Below are 18,314 nucleotides of genomic sequence, written 5' to 3'. Positions count from 1 at the left end.
CTAACTGGTTGCATAGATATGGTGGACCAATCACGGCTGGACACGTGTCACCCTAGGGGGATGACACGTGTCACCCCCATAGCCACCCTATATATATGTGTATTGTGACTAATTAGTTCATTCCTAGCCAGAAAATCAGTCCAAAACATGGAGAGAAAACGTGAAAAATGAAGAAGGGAAAGGCAGCCATGTCTGGAAGAATTTAAGGGTAAGTTCTTCAATTTTCTTCCGTGAATTAATTATATACGGTGTACCTTAAGTACGTGGATACGTATATATGTATTTTAATACCTTCATGGAAGTAAAACTCCAGCTTTGCAATTGGAATTTGGAAGAGAAAATAAGAGAAAACATTAATTAATAAACCCGTTTTTGGAAGGGACAGTGGTTAGTAATATTGGTATAACTTCTTTTGTAAAGATTCGTTTCGAGTGATTTAATATGTTTTGGAAAGGTATTTCGTGGTTCTATAACTTTCATTCAGACTCCAAAATCCAGTTCTACTTGTATCAGCTTGAAAAGTGGTGATGAAGTGTAGAGGAGGTACTGCTCAAATTTGGTTTTGGAAATTCTACACGGACAGCTGTAAGTATTTTGGTCATATCTTTTTGTACAAAATTGATGTAGGGATGATTATAAATTGTTTGCGACCCTAAGACATATGTCTATAACTTTCATGAAGGGCGTAAATCCTATTTCCCTCCATTACCCCTTCGAAACGAAGCGACAAGGTAAAACAGTAAGCTGTCCAGATTTCACATTTTGGATAGTTTTGGCGAGTTTGACAAGTTTAACGTAAGGTAAGGTTTCTTCTTTAAATTTGAGCTTTATGTGTTCTGATGGAGCATGTTACACGCCCTATTGGTGGCTGGAAATATGAAAATGGCTTAGAAATACTTGGCGTTCGGAATAAACTAATTTGTAGTCGTTATAGTTGAATTGTTGTCGAAACAAAGTGTTGTTCTTGTGAGTTGCTATGCAGGGGTGTGGCTTGTTGTTGCAGGGCCTAAATATGTCCTAATGTGGGTTAGGGTGCTGCTGGTAGAATCCACATGACTCCTCGTTATGTATAATTAAAGGCGTCACAAAATAAAGGCTAGACGCCCTATTGAGATATCGTATTTTTGGAATAGGTCGTTTGGAGTGTATGTTGTATATTGTTGGTATGAATTGCTGCAGGTTGTTGTTGTTGGTTGGCTGTAGGTATTAGGGACCTAATTGGAAATTTGGATAGGGCACATTATAGGGGAGGTGCTGCCCAATTTTCGTTAACGCCTTAACAAACTAAAGGACTAGTCGAGGAAACAACTAAGGCAATAGATTCCATTAACATTAAGGCGTAATCCAAGATGCTGGAAAGTTAAGAGTAGTTGATATTCGTATTACTTTCATATTGAATAGGTTCAGAAGACGACGAGACGAGCAGGATAAAGGGTAACTCCCAAAAGGTATGTAAAGCTTTCTCTTGGCATGTTTTGGTATAGGCTCGTACAGCTATCTTTCTTTCCTTTTGGCAAGTTTTAGCCTTAAGTGAAGTGTGTGTGGAATGTGGGGATAATTCCATTCCCAAAACTCCAAGTATGCCTCATAACCCATATCCACTGCTTAGTATTGGAATTTCTGCAAGAATTGAGTATTGCCTAGTAAGGCTCCTATGTGTTAAACACTAGTAGGTGGAAAGCTATCTCTCATTTCCTTTGATACGTATTTGGTACGAAAGTGAGATTATGATGCCATAATGATTCACCGAGCCCCATGATGGGCCGGGTATGAAATATGTGTATGCAGATCCCATAAAGGAAAGTACAAACCATATATAGTTTATTCTCTTTCTTCTTCTGGCATGTCTTAGTTGTAGGTTAAAAATGATATGAGTTCCGGGGTAACTCCATTCTTAGCATCTCTTATTTACGTCTGAATATCGAACTTTTATAATAATCGAACTATTTCCATGGAAACTTTTATATGTTAAAAAGGTAACAAATGTACAGGCTCCAAGTCTTATAGACTATATGTTAACAAATGTTTCTGGTTCCATAAGCGATTTGGCTTTACTTTAGTACATGTCTAGGAGCCCCGAGATTATAATTGAGACAACCCATAATGGCATTTACAGGACAGTCGAGATGACTACACCGTTACTCGGGTTCTCAAATAAAAGCTTAACTTTCTTATTCTGTCGAGTCTCTGATAACGATTTAAATTGCATATAGTTACTCACTACTCTACTCGTGTATACCGTAACACTTCTTTCCTTGAGTCCCGGGCCAGGATATGTTCTCGTGCACAGTTCACTGCATTATTCACTGAGTCCCTCAATAGAGGGCCAGGATACGTGTATAAATATATGATGATGTGTTGTAATAAGGTTGTGATGGCACTGGGGCCATGATGGTTTCACAGAGATGATTTTACAGAGATGATTCACCGGACCCCAGAAAGGGCCAGCTATATGATGGCACTGGGGCCCTGTCCTGCCATATGTTGTCATTTATATGTTTAGAGGTCTGCAGACATGTATATGTGGGTTGTGTATGTCAGTTTGATTAAGCTGAGTCTACATGATATATGATATATGTTATTATGTTATGGCAGCCTTGTCGGCTTGCGTGCCCTATCGGGTTGTGGTACAAATGAAAAAGGCTACAGGTTTATGAAAATATTATCGCCCAGTGGGGCTATGTTACATGATATTGTCTTATTTATGATTCAATGTGACCTCAGCTAATAGATATATGTACGGGGGGGTCCAGGTCGGACCCCAGTCGCGGCCTACGGGGTTGGGTCGTGACAGAAATACTTGGTATTATAAAACCATTATCCAACAAATCCTTCAATTATTATTTGAACTACTTAAGTTCCGCCGGATCCATATGGTAAGAAAGAGTAGAGATAAGTTGGGTATCGAAAAGAAGATCTATGTCAAAGTCAATCTTCCTTTCGGGAGAAATACCAGGCACATCATCGGGAAATACGTCGAAGAACTCATTAACTATAGGGACTGACTCAAGAGTAGGAGTTTTGGAATCAATGTCCCTAACTCGAACTATATGATAAATGCACCTTTTGGAAATCATTTTTCAGGCCTTAATACATGAGATGAATCGGCCCTTAACTACTAAATCATTACGCTTCCATTCAAGAATAGGCTAAATAGGGAAGTGAAACTTAACCACAAGAGTTCTACAACATATAGATGTGTAATCAGCATATAACCAATCCATACCAAGAATGATGTAGAAATCAATCATGTCAAGTTCAATAAGGTCACATGGAATAACTTTGTGCAAAACCTATACGAGATAATTTCTATAAGCTTTCTAGGCTAATACCGAACCACCAATGGGAGTATAAATCAAAAAAGGTTCTATTAACACTTCAGGGCACACATCAAATCTGATAGCAATGTAAGAAGTAACAAAAGACAAGTTAGCACCTAGATCAAGCAATGCATAAACATCAAAGTTAAAGACTCGTAACATACCCGTGACCACATCGGGAGCCTCATCAACCTCTTGCATAGCATGAAGAGGATACAATCGGTTGTTGCATTGGCTACCCTTAGATTGAGCTTGGGCGCCTTATTACACTTGGCCTCCTATAGGACCACCGTATCCACCCTTGTTTGAAACAAGAGGGCACTCAGATCTCTTATGGCCCATCTTACACCATCCATAGCAAGTATCCATTCCCATCAAGCGCTTTCCTCCACGATTCCTTCCATACTTTACACAATTTGTAAAAGAAGGGTTACTAGCATTTACACCTCCATCTTCTTGAGATTTAGGGTATGGAAACCTATCATTAGCAAACTTCTTCCTCAAGCTTTATCCTTAATGAGAGTGTCCACTGCTACCAATGGCCCTAACATTGGAGAACCCACCTTCATACCGGGCCTGCTTTGTTATACCCCGTACTTTTATATAGGGGAATATTTGTTTAGTTACCTAAAATATTGCCATATGATCCATGATATCTATGACATTACCAAATGATTCGAAGGAGAGGAGGATGTTGTAATGCCCCATAGTTTGCATAGACTATTATGTGTGAGTAGTGATGGTTGGAAATAGGTTTGGAAGGATTTGAAAGGAGTTGGAGACCAAATAATGAGTCGTGGAAATCGACCTACTTGCATAAGCTATCGATTTGGATGTCTTACATAATTAAACTACTTGAGTACATATCAAGCTTAAGTAGCAAGGATCACATAGATTCTTAAAGTGAGACAAGATTATGAACCTATGAAAAAGAGCAAGTAGGTGATGCACCTACTTTGAATGAGTAGGTGATGCACCTACTGAAGTGGACCCCACCAAGACCAAGACACATGGTAGCGGTTGGTTAGTGCATGGATGAGGTGGACACATATAGGAGCTGGACACATGCCACCCTTGGGGGATGGACATGTGTAGGGGATGAAAACATGTCACCCTTAGGGGCTGTACAGATGTCAACCCCACATGGACAACATATATAGGCCTAGTAATGACTAAGAGCTTGTCCTTAGTTTATTCTTTTTCTTAACTTAGAGAAAAATAGAGAGAGAGGGTGAGAGCTTCTACCATGGCTGCAGCAAATAAGTTTCTAAATTGTGATCCCTAAATTAATTCTCTAAGGTAATTTTGACCAATTGGAAGGTGATCAACAACGTGGGTGATCTTAGGAGAAGCAACATCGAGTTAATCAAACCCGTCAACTTTCAGCCTTGTTGAGAAGCCAAGTTGCTAAGTTAGGGTTTCTTCTTTTCAATTTGGAGTCAATGATGTTGTAATGGAGAGATTACTTTGTATTAAGTGGGGTTGGAGGTAAGACAATTATATGAGTATTATTGATGTTGTAAATGGATAGAATTGAAGTTGTTCTAGTTGGATTAAAGTTTGATTAGTGTTGTCATTATTATGGTATTGTATTTGAAGGTAATTTATGTATGTTGAAGGGCTAGAACTATAAAATTATACATGTTACTGTTGAAGGGTGCTGAAAATCGTGTAGGGGCTATTTTGAAGTAAAAAGGATGAATCAATTTTAATTAACATCATGATTGTTATTTTTATATGAGGATGAAGGAACTAAATGAAATTGAAATGAGAAAACCCCATGATTAAGTATTGGTGTTGAAACGGGCAGAATCAAAATTTGCGTAAAGTAAATTGGGTTGAATGTATATGGGTTGATTGTTGTTTTGCTATTATGCTTATAGATTATGTGTTAAAAGTAAAGGAAATTGTATATGCTAATGTTGACTTTCCATTTGGGCCATGTTGGGGGACTGTTTTGGTACATTGTTATTCTTGTTGAACTCGGAGGATTAATAGTAGCTAAAGTTACACGTTGTATTACATGTTGGCCGAGCTATTGTGTTTAAGGGTTATGATCAAATGTTATATGTGGGGCTGATTCAAAATAGCATGTGGGATGTCCAACGTGTTTTTGAGTCTTGGCTCGAATAGGCTCGATATGATATAGTACATGAACGTATGGGTATTGATGTTGGCTTAGTTGGTACGAAGTTGATTTGAATATAATGGAAACATCACCTAATTTTCTAGAAAGGAGTTACTAACATTAGAATACGTTTTGGACCTTCATGTAACTTAAGCATAGTTCTTGACATCTTAATATAGGTTAAGATGCTTCGGGCAGCGTATATGTGTCGTGTGGCAAATAAGCGCTAAAGGTATGTAAGGCTATCCCTCTTTTCTTTTGGCATGTCTTAGATATAAGTGATATATGATATGAGCTTTGGGGTAATTCCATTCATAAGCTCCGAGTATGATTCATGATTCTTATTCACTTCTTGATATTACAATTCTCAAGTGATTGAACCTCCCCCTCCAGTTTTCTGTACGTTGGATAGTAGTCGATATATACCCATTTCTATCCTTAGGGACTCTATGATAATTAATGTTCAGATTTCTATAAGAAGTTTCATACTATAGTAACATATGACTATGATTCTTGAGGGTCTTTGACATACTTTATGATGATATTCGAGGGATGTCTAATATGTTACCGAGTTTTACATGTATGTATGTGTATTATATTATATATGGATTGGGCCATACGTTCCTCGGCACTATTATATTATATATGGATCGGGTTATTCGTTCCTCGACACTATTATATTATATATGGATCAGGCCATATGTCCTTGGCACTAACATGTTATATTTATGTATCGGGCCAGATATTTCTCGTCACTATTATATTATATATGGATTGGGATGTACGTTCCACAACATTAACAGTTATACTATAGTCTATGCCTTCCATACGCTATAAAGTTAAATTCAGTTATATAGAGTTATGCAGATATTATCACATGTTGGCCACAGATGCATTCAATTATTGAGACTTTTTTCATGATTCATCTATACTTAATGTTCTTATGCTTTATATACTCAGTACGTATTCCATTCTGACCCTCTCTCTTCGAGGGGGGGGGGCTGTATTTCATGCCTGCAGGTACAGACACACATTTTGAGGATCCGCCAGCTTAGGACTTTCCACGCAGCTATTTTGTAGTGCTCTATTATACTGGAGACTAGAATTTTGGTATTGAACATTTTGATGTATATATTCATTTTTTCAGGGGTACGACAGGTGCCCTATCCCGCCATATAATACTTTTGACTCTCTTAGAGGTCTATATACATATGTGTATAGGTTGTGCATAAGTTTTGTTCAGCTACATCTATATGATGTATTGTGAATATTAATATGAAATGGAAGCCTTGTCGGCTTGCGTATCTTTTCATGATATGATTGGTGGCGACTCCTTATGAGACAAATGATAGGGATATATTTATATGAAGACGTTATGAACCATTGGAGTTCTTATGTAAGTTATCATATTGTTCGTAGTTTAGCTTGACTACATCTGATAGTTATGTATACGGGGGTCCAGGTCGGACCTTAGTCACGGTCTACGGGGTTGGGTCGTGACACTTTTAGAATACCTCATCCTCATTTCCTTGAGCTTTTCTCCTTTAATTTGTTAGGCAAAAGTCCTGAGTTGAGATATGTCCATATCCTTAACAAGCATAGCGGTGCGACATTCCTTGGCAACTAAGTTGGACATCCTTGATATGAATTTACTCATTCGGGCACGTGGATAAACAACCATTAAAGAAGCATACTTGGATAAATTAGCAAACTTAAGGGCATAGTCCCTCATCCACATATTGCCTTGTCGAAGATTTATGAACTCTAACACCTTAGCCTCCCTTAACTCAAGAGGGAAAAAGTGATCAAGGAAAGAAAGTTTGAAAGCTTCCCATTCGACAGGACCTTAATCCACCCTCTCCAACTTCCATTGAGTGTACCATATTTAAGCAACACCCTTGAGTTGGTAAGCCGCCAACTCCTCCTTTTATTCTGAAGTCACCCCCATATTACTCACTATCTTATTGACCTCATCAATAAACTCTTGAGGAACCTCATTGAGTTTTGAGCCATGAAACTCCGGAGGATTCATTCGTGCAAAGTCCCTTACTCTTGAGGCTGGAGTAGGAACATTAGATGGAGCCACAACACTTTGGTTGGTCACCACTCGGGCTAGCATAGTAATAGAGGTTTGAAACTCTACATTAGTCACTTGGTCCGGTAGAGGACCATTGTCTTGAGGAACCGGGGGAGCTTGGGCTTAATTGGTATTATCTCCCCTTAGAAATGGTGGTCTTCTTGGAGCTATCTTTCTGAAAATCGCAAAGAAAGTCCATAAGGGAAAAGAAATCTTATGGTAAACTCTATAGCATGACATGGATCATGAAAGAAGTGAGAATTCCTAAATGCCTCATAGAGTTCTACTCATAAGTATGGCTTACTTCACACCCATGAATAAGACTCTACTTGACGTGGCATGTTGGACACCCTAGGACACTTGAAAAACCTTATACTCTGATACCACGTTTGTCACGATCAAACCTAGGTCCTAGTCATAAAATGGCGATCGAAACTCTAAAAGGCTCCAACCAAGCCTCTTTTTCATGACCTAAGCCCAGGGCCTAGACGTGACATGGAGAATGAGGAACCCAAAAGTACCTCAAAAAAGCCTCTTAGCATTCTTTTAGCCTTTTATAGATAATGATGATAAATAAACAAGCGAAAATCATAATAGTAAATCTTCAACTTACATATGTCCAACAATACTTCTAACTATTAGATTTAACGGGGTTAAGACAAGTCCCTAGCTCACCCTCAATTATAATAGAAGAAATGCCATAGTAAAATATCTCAACATATCATAAGCTAGAAAGATAAAGGAGTATTGTTCCCGAAACAAGGGAACTCACCAAAAGTAGTCTTCAATGAAATCTCAACTAGCCACGTGGAGGAGAACGAGGAGGAGCACTGGTCCTTACATGGTGATATCATATAGGCAAAAGAGTATGCGTTAGTACTTTGAATGTACAAGGTATGTAAGGATGCATGAACATTGAGGAAACATTATCACATTTATGTAATATGGAACATATGTAATACATGCATAATAAATCATATAGATATCCTTTAAAATATTTATTTTGTGGGAAAATGATGATAACCGATATTTAACACCATGCGAGCTATTACATGAAATCCAACATAACCCCCTACGTTGGCCGGGGAGACTACTTGCCAGGTAGAACTCCGTCAACTTCATTCATTTCTTTAACTTTAACTTTAAGGGCTTTCATGGATCCATTAGCCTAAGCCTACAAGGGCTCCTATATTGGCACATAGTTAATGAGACAAGGGGTTGCTACTAGGATTCCCTTACCGAATCCCACCTCAATGCCTCATTCGGTGCTAAGTCAATCCAATGGAATAATTTAATACTTTAAAATATTCATAGCATATAACTTGAGAATTCAAACATCATATTCGGTAGAATAGCTCATTAAAACATTTGAAAATTCAAATATGCAAGAATTGTCCTTATTGCATAAAGAATCCATCATTCATATCATTTCATCATTCTTTATTTTCATAAGACTACGTTTTGATCATAGATATTGCTTTCACAAACATTTATTTGTAGTCAAGGCTTTCAAGTCAAACTTTATTAAAAATATAGTAAAATTAGGTGGGTTCAAATCACTTCAACTTGCAAATATGTATGTAAATAAATATACATAAATACTTTGAAATCCATTAATTAAAAATCATGCTTTAAACAACCCACCATGAATTTCAAGAACCTTTAATTAGATAAATAGAGGGATTACTTGCAAACCATCAATTCATACATATGAAATTATGTCGCATCAAAATAGATCAATAATCATTAGTTTAACCATGATTCATACTATTAAGTAAAAATAAGAATTACCATAAGAAAATATTAGTTGAAATCAAGAGACTTAATTGAAAGAGTTTTTGGACTACATGGGTGGAAGAACCCATGGACAAACACCCAAATAACTTAGAGTAGAGCTTAAAAAAATAAATATAATTTATCATTTAATCAAAATAATTTAGACATGAAAGTGGAAGGAATACTCTCATTGAAGCCTTACATACCCTGAATCTGAAGCTTTAGTCGGAACCGAAGGAGTTAATGAACACTCTTAAGTCCTAGCTTTTCTCCCTTCCAGAACATTTTGTGTACTACCCGGAGTATATGAATCATCGGAATAGTATTTCTTCACTACTAAGAATTAAACTATATTTGAGAATGAGTAAAGAAGTGTATAGAGAGAAGAGTTGTTTAAGAAAGCTTGATGAATAAAATGAGTAAATAAGGTAGGTATTTATAGGTGTGGAGGAGGGACCTAACAATAAATAAAATAATTATAAAGAAAAAATCTGAAAATTTAATGGAAAATTGTGATGTCATGGGTGATGTTAAATGGAGGACAATTGATGTAATGAGTGATGTCAAATGTATATAGATCTTTCCATGGTAGGTGAGATGAGTTTTTTAACAGAATACTCTTTTTCGTAGCTGTGTTTGAATAAGATAAATTCCTTAATAAGATTTGGTGTCTTCATAAGAATTGTAGATATGGAAGTCTAGTTTCATATCGTTTAAGAATCAACTAATTTGGATAATCGTACAATGAGATACGATTTTTCCTCTATAAATACTCCATTTCGTCACAGCATCCTGTCTTACAATAATTAATTTTTTTATCTACTTAACCTCCAAAACTTAAAATATGGTCTGCACAAAAGTTGTAGGTAATGATATTGTGTTTATCAAAAATTTGAATCACACAATTTGGACAATCCTATGAAAAGTTATCTCCAAAATACAGAGGCTGTATTATTTTTAAGCGAGAATTGAAATATTATATACAAAGTTTCTAGAGGATGTTACACCCTTGTACATATCATAAGCATACATAAGGTAAAATAGAAGAGTGAAAACATCATAAGAGAGTCTAAAATATGAACAGAAATCTAAAAATATCTTATAACAATATAGACTCGAACATATGTCCAATTAGATGCCTTTAAACATGAGTATGGGCGGGGGTTAAGACATGTCCCTACCTCACCCTCAATATACAATGTAAACAAAAGGTTTTTGAAATAAAATAGTAACCAACTTGAAAACTAATCCCTGATCAATAAGGACTCATCACAACACAGTCAGATAGAGAGCGCCTACTAGTTATGTGGACGATTAGGATCTTCAACCTCAACCCCTACATTATGAGACAATGTAGGCAAAAAGTATGCATTAGTACGTTGGAATGTACTAAATCTGTGGGCGTGACATGCAACATAAATTATGGAATGTAAAGGTCAAGTAAAACACATGATTAGATAGAATAAATAAAGTCATGAGAAAATCATATTGACCAAAGTATTTAAAAGCATCAACATTTGCCTTACCCGGAAGGTAGAATACGCTCATGTCATAGTGCTTTAGGAGTTCAAGCCACCTCATTTGCCTAAGGTTCAAGTTCCTTTGACTAAACACATATTGCAAGCTTATGTGGTCGGTAAACACATCAACAATCACCCCATAAAGATAATAACGCCAAATTTTTAATGCAAACACAAACACCGCAAGTTCAATATCATGGGTTGGATAGTTTCTTTCATGTACTTTAAGTTTCCTAGAGGCATAGGCTATAACCTTACCATGTTGCATTAAGACACAACCCAAACCAACACGTGAAGCATCACAATAAACAACAAACCCATCTAACCCTTCAGGCAATGTCAAAATAGGAGCTGACGTAAGACGATCTTTCAATATTTGGAAACTTTTCTCACATTCTTTCAACCATTGGAATTTTTCCTTCTTTTGTGTCAACATAGTTAAAGGAGAAGCAATAGATGAGAACCCTTCAACAAACCTTCTGTAGTATCTGGCTAAGCCTAAAAAGCTTCTAATATTCGAAGGCGATAATGGTCTAGGCCAATTCTTAACTACCTCTATTTTCTTTGGATCTACTTTAATCCCATCACCGGACACCACATGGCCAAGAAATGCAACCTCTCTTAGCCAAAATTCACACTTACTAAATTTAGCAAATAATTTCTTTTTCCTTAATATTTGAAACAAAATCCTCAAGTGACCCATATGATCTTCCTCATTTTGAGAGTATATTAAGATATCATCAATAAACACCACTACAATCATATACAAATATGGTTTGAAAATACGATTCATCAAATCCATGAATATAAAGAGAGCATTTGTAAATTCAAACGATATTACTACAAATTCAAAATGACCATACCTTGTCCGAAAAGCCATCTTGGGAATATCACACTCCCTTACCCTCAATTGATGATAACCAGAATGGAGGTCAATCTTAGAAAACTAGCTTGCTCCTAGTAATTGATCAATCAAGTCATATATTCTTGGGATTAGATATTTGTTCTTTATGGTGACCTTATTCAATTGCCGGTAGTCTATACACATTCGGAGTGACCCATCTTTCTTCCTAACAAATAACATGGGAGAACCCCATGGTGAAATACTTGGTCTTATAAAACCCTTATCCAACAAATCCTTTAATTGTTCTTTCAACTCCTTAAGTTCTGTTGGAGACATATGGTAAGGAGGAATAGAGATAGGTTGGGTATCGGGAAGAAGATCTATGCCAAAGTCAATCTCCCTTTCGGGAGGAATACCAGGTAAATCATTGGGAAACACGTCGAAGAACTCATTAACTATAGGGACCGACTCAAGAGTAGGAGTTTTGGAATCAATGTCTCTAACTCACACTATATGATAAATGTACCCTTTGAAAATCATTTTTCGGGCCTTAATACATGAGATAAATCGACCTTTAACCACTAAATCATTACCCTTCCATTCAAGAATAGGATCAATAGGGAAGTGAAACTTAACCACACAACTTTTACAATATATAGATGCATAAGCGGCATGTAACAAATCCATACCAAGAATGATGTCAAAATTAGTCATATCAAGTTCAACAAGGTCACATGGAATAACTTTATGCAAAACCCATATGGGAAAATTTCTATAAGCTCTCTAGGCTAATACCGAACCACCAACGGGAGTATAAACCAAAAAAGATTCTATTAACACTTTAGGGCACACATCAAATCTCATAGCAATGTAAGAAATAACAAAAGACAAGTGGTCACCCAGATTAAGTAATGCATAAACATCACAGTTAAAGACTCGTAACATACCCGTGACCATATTGGAAGCCTTATCAACCTCTTGCTTAGCATGAAGAGCTAGAATCAGTTATTGCGTTGGTCACCCTTAGGTTGATCTTGGGCGCTTTGTTTCACTTGGCCTCCTATAGGACGACCTTCTCCATCCTTGCTGGTAACAAGAGGGCACTCGGTTTGCTTATCGCCCATCTTGCCATATCCATAGCAAGCAACCATTCCCATCAAGCACTTTCCTCCATGATTCCTTCTACACTTTGCAAAATTTTGAAAAAAAGGTTACTAAGATTTACGCCTCCTTCTCCTTGAGCTTTAGGGTATGGCACCCTATCCTTAGAAAAATTCTTCCTCAAGCTTTGTCCTTGATGAGAGCATCCACTGCTACCAATGGTCCTAGCATTGGAGAACCCACCTTCATACTGGCCCCCCTTAGAATCCCTCATCCTCATTTTCTTGAGCCAATATATGTCCATCTCCTTAACAAGCATAGCGGTGCGACATTCCTTAGCAACCAAGTCGGACACCTCCGATATGAATTTACTCATTCGAGTACGTGGATGGGCAACCATTAAAAGAGCATACTTGTATAGCTTAGTAAACTTAAGGGCATAGTCCCTCATCCCCATATTGCCTTGTCGAATATTTATGAAGTCTAACTCCTTAGCCTCCTTTAACTCAAGAGGTAAAAAGTGATCAAGGAAAAAAGGTTTGAAAGCTTTCCATTCGACGGGACCTTAATCCACTCTCTCAAAATTCCATTGAGTGTACCATATTTGACCAATACCCTTGAGTTGGTAAGACGCCAACTCCTCTTTTTATTCCGAAGTCACTCCCATAATAATCACTATCTTATAGACCTTATCAATGAACTCTTAAGGATCCTCATTGAGTTTTGAGCCATGAAACTCCGGAGGATTCATTCATGCAAAGTCCCTTACTCTTGAGGCTGCAGTAGGAACATTAGAAGGAGCCACAACACCTTGGTTGTTCACCACTCAGGCTAGCATAATAATTGTGGTTTAGAACTCTACATTAGTCACTTGGTCCGGTAGAGGACCATTGTCTTGAGGAACCGGGGGAGCTTGGGCTTAATTGGTATTATCTCCCCTTAGAAATGGTGGTCTTCTTGGAGCTATCTTTCTGAAAATCGCAAAGAAAGTCCATAAGGGAAAAGAAATCTTATGGTAAACTCTATAGCATGACATGGATCATGAAAGAAGTGAGAATTCCTAAATGCCTCATAGAGTTCTACTCATAAGTATGGCTTACTTCACACCCATGAATAAGACTCTACTTGACGTGGCATGTTGGACACCCTAGGACACTTGAAAAACTTTATACTCTGATACCACGTTTGTCACGATCAAACCTAGGTCCTAGTCATAAAATGGCGATCGAAACTCTAAAAGGCTCCAACCAAGCCTCTTATATATAGCATAAGCATACATAAGATAAAATATAAGAGCAGAAATATTATAAGAGAGTCTAAAACAGGAATAGAGATCTGAAAATATCTTATGAAAATATAGACTCAAACATATGTCCATTAGATGCCTCTAAAATTGAGTATGGGCGGGGCTAAGACATGTACCTAGTTCACCCTCGATATACAATGTAAACAAAATTCTTTTGAAAAGAAAAAAGGAACCAACTTGAAAACTAGTCCTCAATAAATAAGGACTCACCACAATATAGTCAGATAGAGAATGCCTACTAGTTATATGGACGATTAGGATCTTTAACCTCAACCCGTACATTCAGAGAAAATGTAGGCAAAAAGTATGCATTAGTACGTTGGAATATAATAAGTATGTGGGCATGACATGCAACATAAATTATGGAATACAAAGGTCAAGTAAAACACATGATAAGATGGAATAAGTAAAGTCATGAGAAATTATATTGACCAAAGCATTTAAAAGAATCAATTTAAAATCATAACATACTTAAGAGATCATACATATGTGGGATAGGAACAATAACCGACAATAAGACCATGCAAGCTATAACATAAAATCCTGTTGTCTCCCTATTCAATGAAGAAAAGGAGAACCTACTTACCAAGGTAGACTTTACCCCGCTAGGCGGGTCATACATACGCTATATATGGATCCAATAGCTAAGCTATGAAGGCAACCTACGGTGGCACATAGTTTATGGGACATGAGGCTGCTACTAAGGCTTTTGGTAGGGCCCCACCTCAAGTCCACTCGGTGTTAAGTCAAATCTCATAGAATACATACATAGCATAAAAATCATAATTACATATATCATAGTCATGATCATAGGTTTGAAATCATAGAGTATCTCATTTTCATAACATACTTATAATGGGAGAATTATCCTTTCATCATTATAACCATATTTGCATAATTCACATCGTTAGGCCTTAGGTCACCACATAGGGCCCTAAGTCACCTTACTTCATAACTTGCATGAAATTAATACCTTGAACTTAGAGTAAAAACTCAATTGCATAATCAATTGACTTTGAAAATCATGTAATTCACTTGAAAACATGCATGATCATAAACTTTATATCAGTCCATACATAATTCATATAGATAATATCCTTTGGAAGTATAATTCAAAATACTCATAATTTACATCATGAACCTAGAGATCAAAATAGGAGAAACTGATGGGGCTTCAAGGATGAAAGGATCCATGAATCAATACTCATGTACCTTAAGTGAGAACAACAAATAATTAGAAGAACTTGAGAGTTTCATTGGAGAAATTAAGTAGATTACTTGAATTCTTCATGAAAACCTTTGAGAGACTTTTTGTCGAGAGAGAAATATTTGATAGATGAATTGTAGAAGAATGAATAGAATTAGGGGTTTAGGTGAATTTATAGAGTCGGATTAGGCCCTAAAAATGTCTAGGCTTATTGACTAATAGTTTGGTAAATGTCTAAAATTCCCTTAAAAAGACTCAACTCTGCTAGAAAACTCTCCCAGGTCCGTGATGCGGACCATTCGCAGATCCTACTATTTCATAAATTTCATCAAAACTATATCTTCCGATATACGGATCCTAAAAATCCACCGAGAATATTTTCCCGCAGGTTTTGGCCCTTTGATTAATATTTCAAACTCGGATTTTCCTAAAAGATTAAGGATAACGCATTACATGAGAGGCCTATTCCCAAGGCATTTCTTAAGAAACTTGTGAGTATTTTGAGGGATGTTACAAAAATGAGTGGTTGGACACAGGGAAATGTCCTATCGCCAAATATTATAGAGTTGTTAGTGGTGTTCTCCCACTTGTGGCATCTACTTTTCAGCTGCCTCCTGGAATGAAGCTCAATTGACCACCTGTAGTTATTGTAGCCAAGGCTGCCCTCGCCAGGACTGCTTTTATGAAAATCATGTAGCCTCAACCACTATCTTAAAAGATGCTTATTATTTGAGCTTTTGGCATGGCCTCTTGTATTCCTTTAGGCATATGGAGAGATCACGCTCAGAAGGTCTCACTTTTATGGTTTACTGCAGTCCATGTTGTTGTTCCCTTCATAGCTATGTTGAGGAAGTCAGTTATGATGCCCAAAACAACTATGACATTAACCATTACTTCTTCTATCTTGGGAAAGTTCATTGGCTCAAGAGAAGAGCGACTTCAAATGAAAGCAAAAGCCGAGAGTGTTAAATTAGTAGCACAGATTGGCTCAGATGGGGTTATTGGACAGACATGTACAAATGTTGTTATTGTAGGTCTCAACTCAATCCAGGTCAGTGGTATGCCTAGGGTTCATTGTGCCACTCAGGGTATGCTTAAACACCAACCCTCAAAAGAACCTTCAAATACTATCTCTCCATCTGCTGGTCTATATTTCTAAACCTTTTTTGAACTGGTAATTAAGCAGTAGATCTATAATGCTGCACATAAGAGGTGTGCCCCTTGCCATATAAAGCAAGAGATTTAACAGTAGTATGCATTATTACATGTTTAGTGTTTGGATTCCTCATTTCTTTTTCTTGGTAAAAGATCAATTAAACCCTCAAATTATACTTGGAACCCCTTTTATAAATGTTATTTATCCTTTTACAAAAATCAATTCAAAAGGATTTACTGCTAGTTATAATAACAAAGAAATATCTTTTTCTTTTATTAATGAATATGTAAACAGAGATATAAATGTGTTAATTAGTATGAAACAAAAGCATATTGATTCTTTACATCTAGAGATATACAACATAAATAGTTTTGAAATATTGCATCTTGCTAAAGTACAGGAATTTTTTTCTGACTTTTGAACTACTGGTCATTGATATTTGTACCGATCACCCAAGTGCTTTTTGGAATTGAAAAGCATATTGTAATTCTTCCATATGAAGTAAACTTTTATAAAGATGATATTCCAGTAGTCGCATCCCTGTCAAATGAATGCCGAGTTAGTGCAATTTTGCAAAAAAGAGATTTCCTCTTAAAGTTTTGCGACCCTTTTCTACAAATAAAGAAGGAAGACCATCTATAAATCTATACTTCCAATATGCTAATTTATTTTCGGAGGAAAAATCCATCATTTGACTCAAAAGGTATCTTTATACCATCGAAATTCACCCAAAGCCCTATATCGAAGACCATTTAATAAAGTATGAAGAGACTCGTACTGGTTGTTAATCTACCATTAAAATATTCAATAGAATTGAGAAGCAGTGTATAAACTAAATCTTCCCTGCCTTTAGGAAGGGGGGAACCAAGATTATCAGCACTTGCTTCTTTAGCAGTTGTGTTAGTAATATCTCGTTTATTATCAGGTGTCAAATAATTATCCCACCAACCACGAAGTTGGCCAGTAAATCCTGCAACTATCATCAAGCAACTAGTTTTGTCTTTAACATTCTTGAATTTACAAATAGTAGAATACATTAACATACGATGCACAAGAATAGAAACTTGTCTATCATTTATACTATCAAGATTCCATTCATAAAAATTGGCACAATTATAAGATGTGTTAGTCTGATTCCAATCGTTTTCCTCTATCAAAACATCTTGAGGAGTGGGACGAGAATAACAAAAAATATTCATGTTAGTTTTATTAGCAAATTTATAATTCTGTTTAACCCTAGCTCTGAGTTTATTTAACTCATACCAAGTTTGTTCTTTATAATCAAAACTGTTTTCAAGCTTATCCGCAAAATCATTTGATAAATCAATAGGTTTAGCACTTAGGCCAGAAAGCTTTCTTTCAAGAAGTTTTTCTAACTCATCCAAATTATTAAATGAGAAAGAATTTTGAGGGAGTTCAAAGGTCTTTGAATATGAGTAGGAAAAGTTGGAAAATATGATTTACTTCATGAAGTGGAGGCAATATCAATTGAAATTTTACTCATATTTTTTATTAAAATAGTTATCTCATCTAGTTTTTCATCAAGTGAAATGATATTTTCACGTAAGACTTTAACATATAAACCCAAATAATTATTTTGAGCAATAATATTATTAATCTTATTTATTCTAATTTTACCAACATCATTTTCAATAAATTTTTGAAAAGATGAGATAGTAAGACCAGTAATATTGGGTAAAATAAAAAATAATTAAGAAGAGCATCTGGTAGTTATTAACTTACCAAGAGGTTGATATACCTATGAATCTTGACTTGTTAAACAAGTAGACTATTCCAAAGGTTAAAATAAAAACCATTTATGATCATGGTTTCTTTGATAAATTCTCTTCTAAACAACTGATAAAAATGACAGAACAAT

General features: G+C 36.3%; 1 pseudogene; it reads left to right on the top strand.

The window, feature by feature from the left end:
• Positions 1 to 16,438, top strand: part of LOC129881640 (uncharacterized) — a 29,720-nt pseudogene extending 13,282 nt beyond the window's left edge.
• The last annotated feature ends 1,876 nt before the right edge of the window (positions 16,439 to 18,314 follow it).

The sequence above is a fragment of the Solanum dulcamara genome, chromosome 3 (assembly GCF_947179165.1).
Source record: "Solanum dulcamara chromosome 3, daSolDulc1.2, whole genome shotgun sequence".
Taxonomy (NCBI): domain Eukaryota; kingdom Viridiplantae; phylum Streptophyta; class Magnoliopsida; order Solanales; family Solanaceae; genus Solanum; species Solanum dulcamara.
The sequence above is the reverse complement of the archived record's forward strand: the minus strand, read 5'-3'. Positions and strand labels throughout refer to the sequence as shown.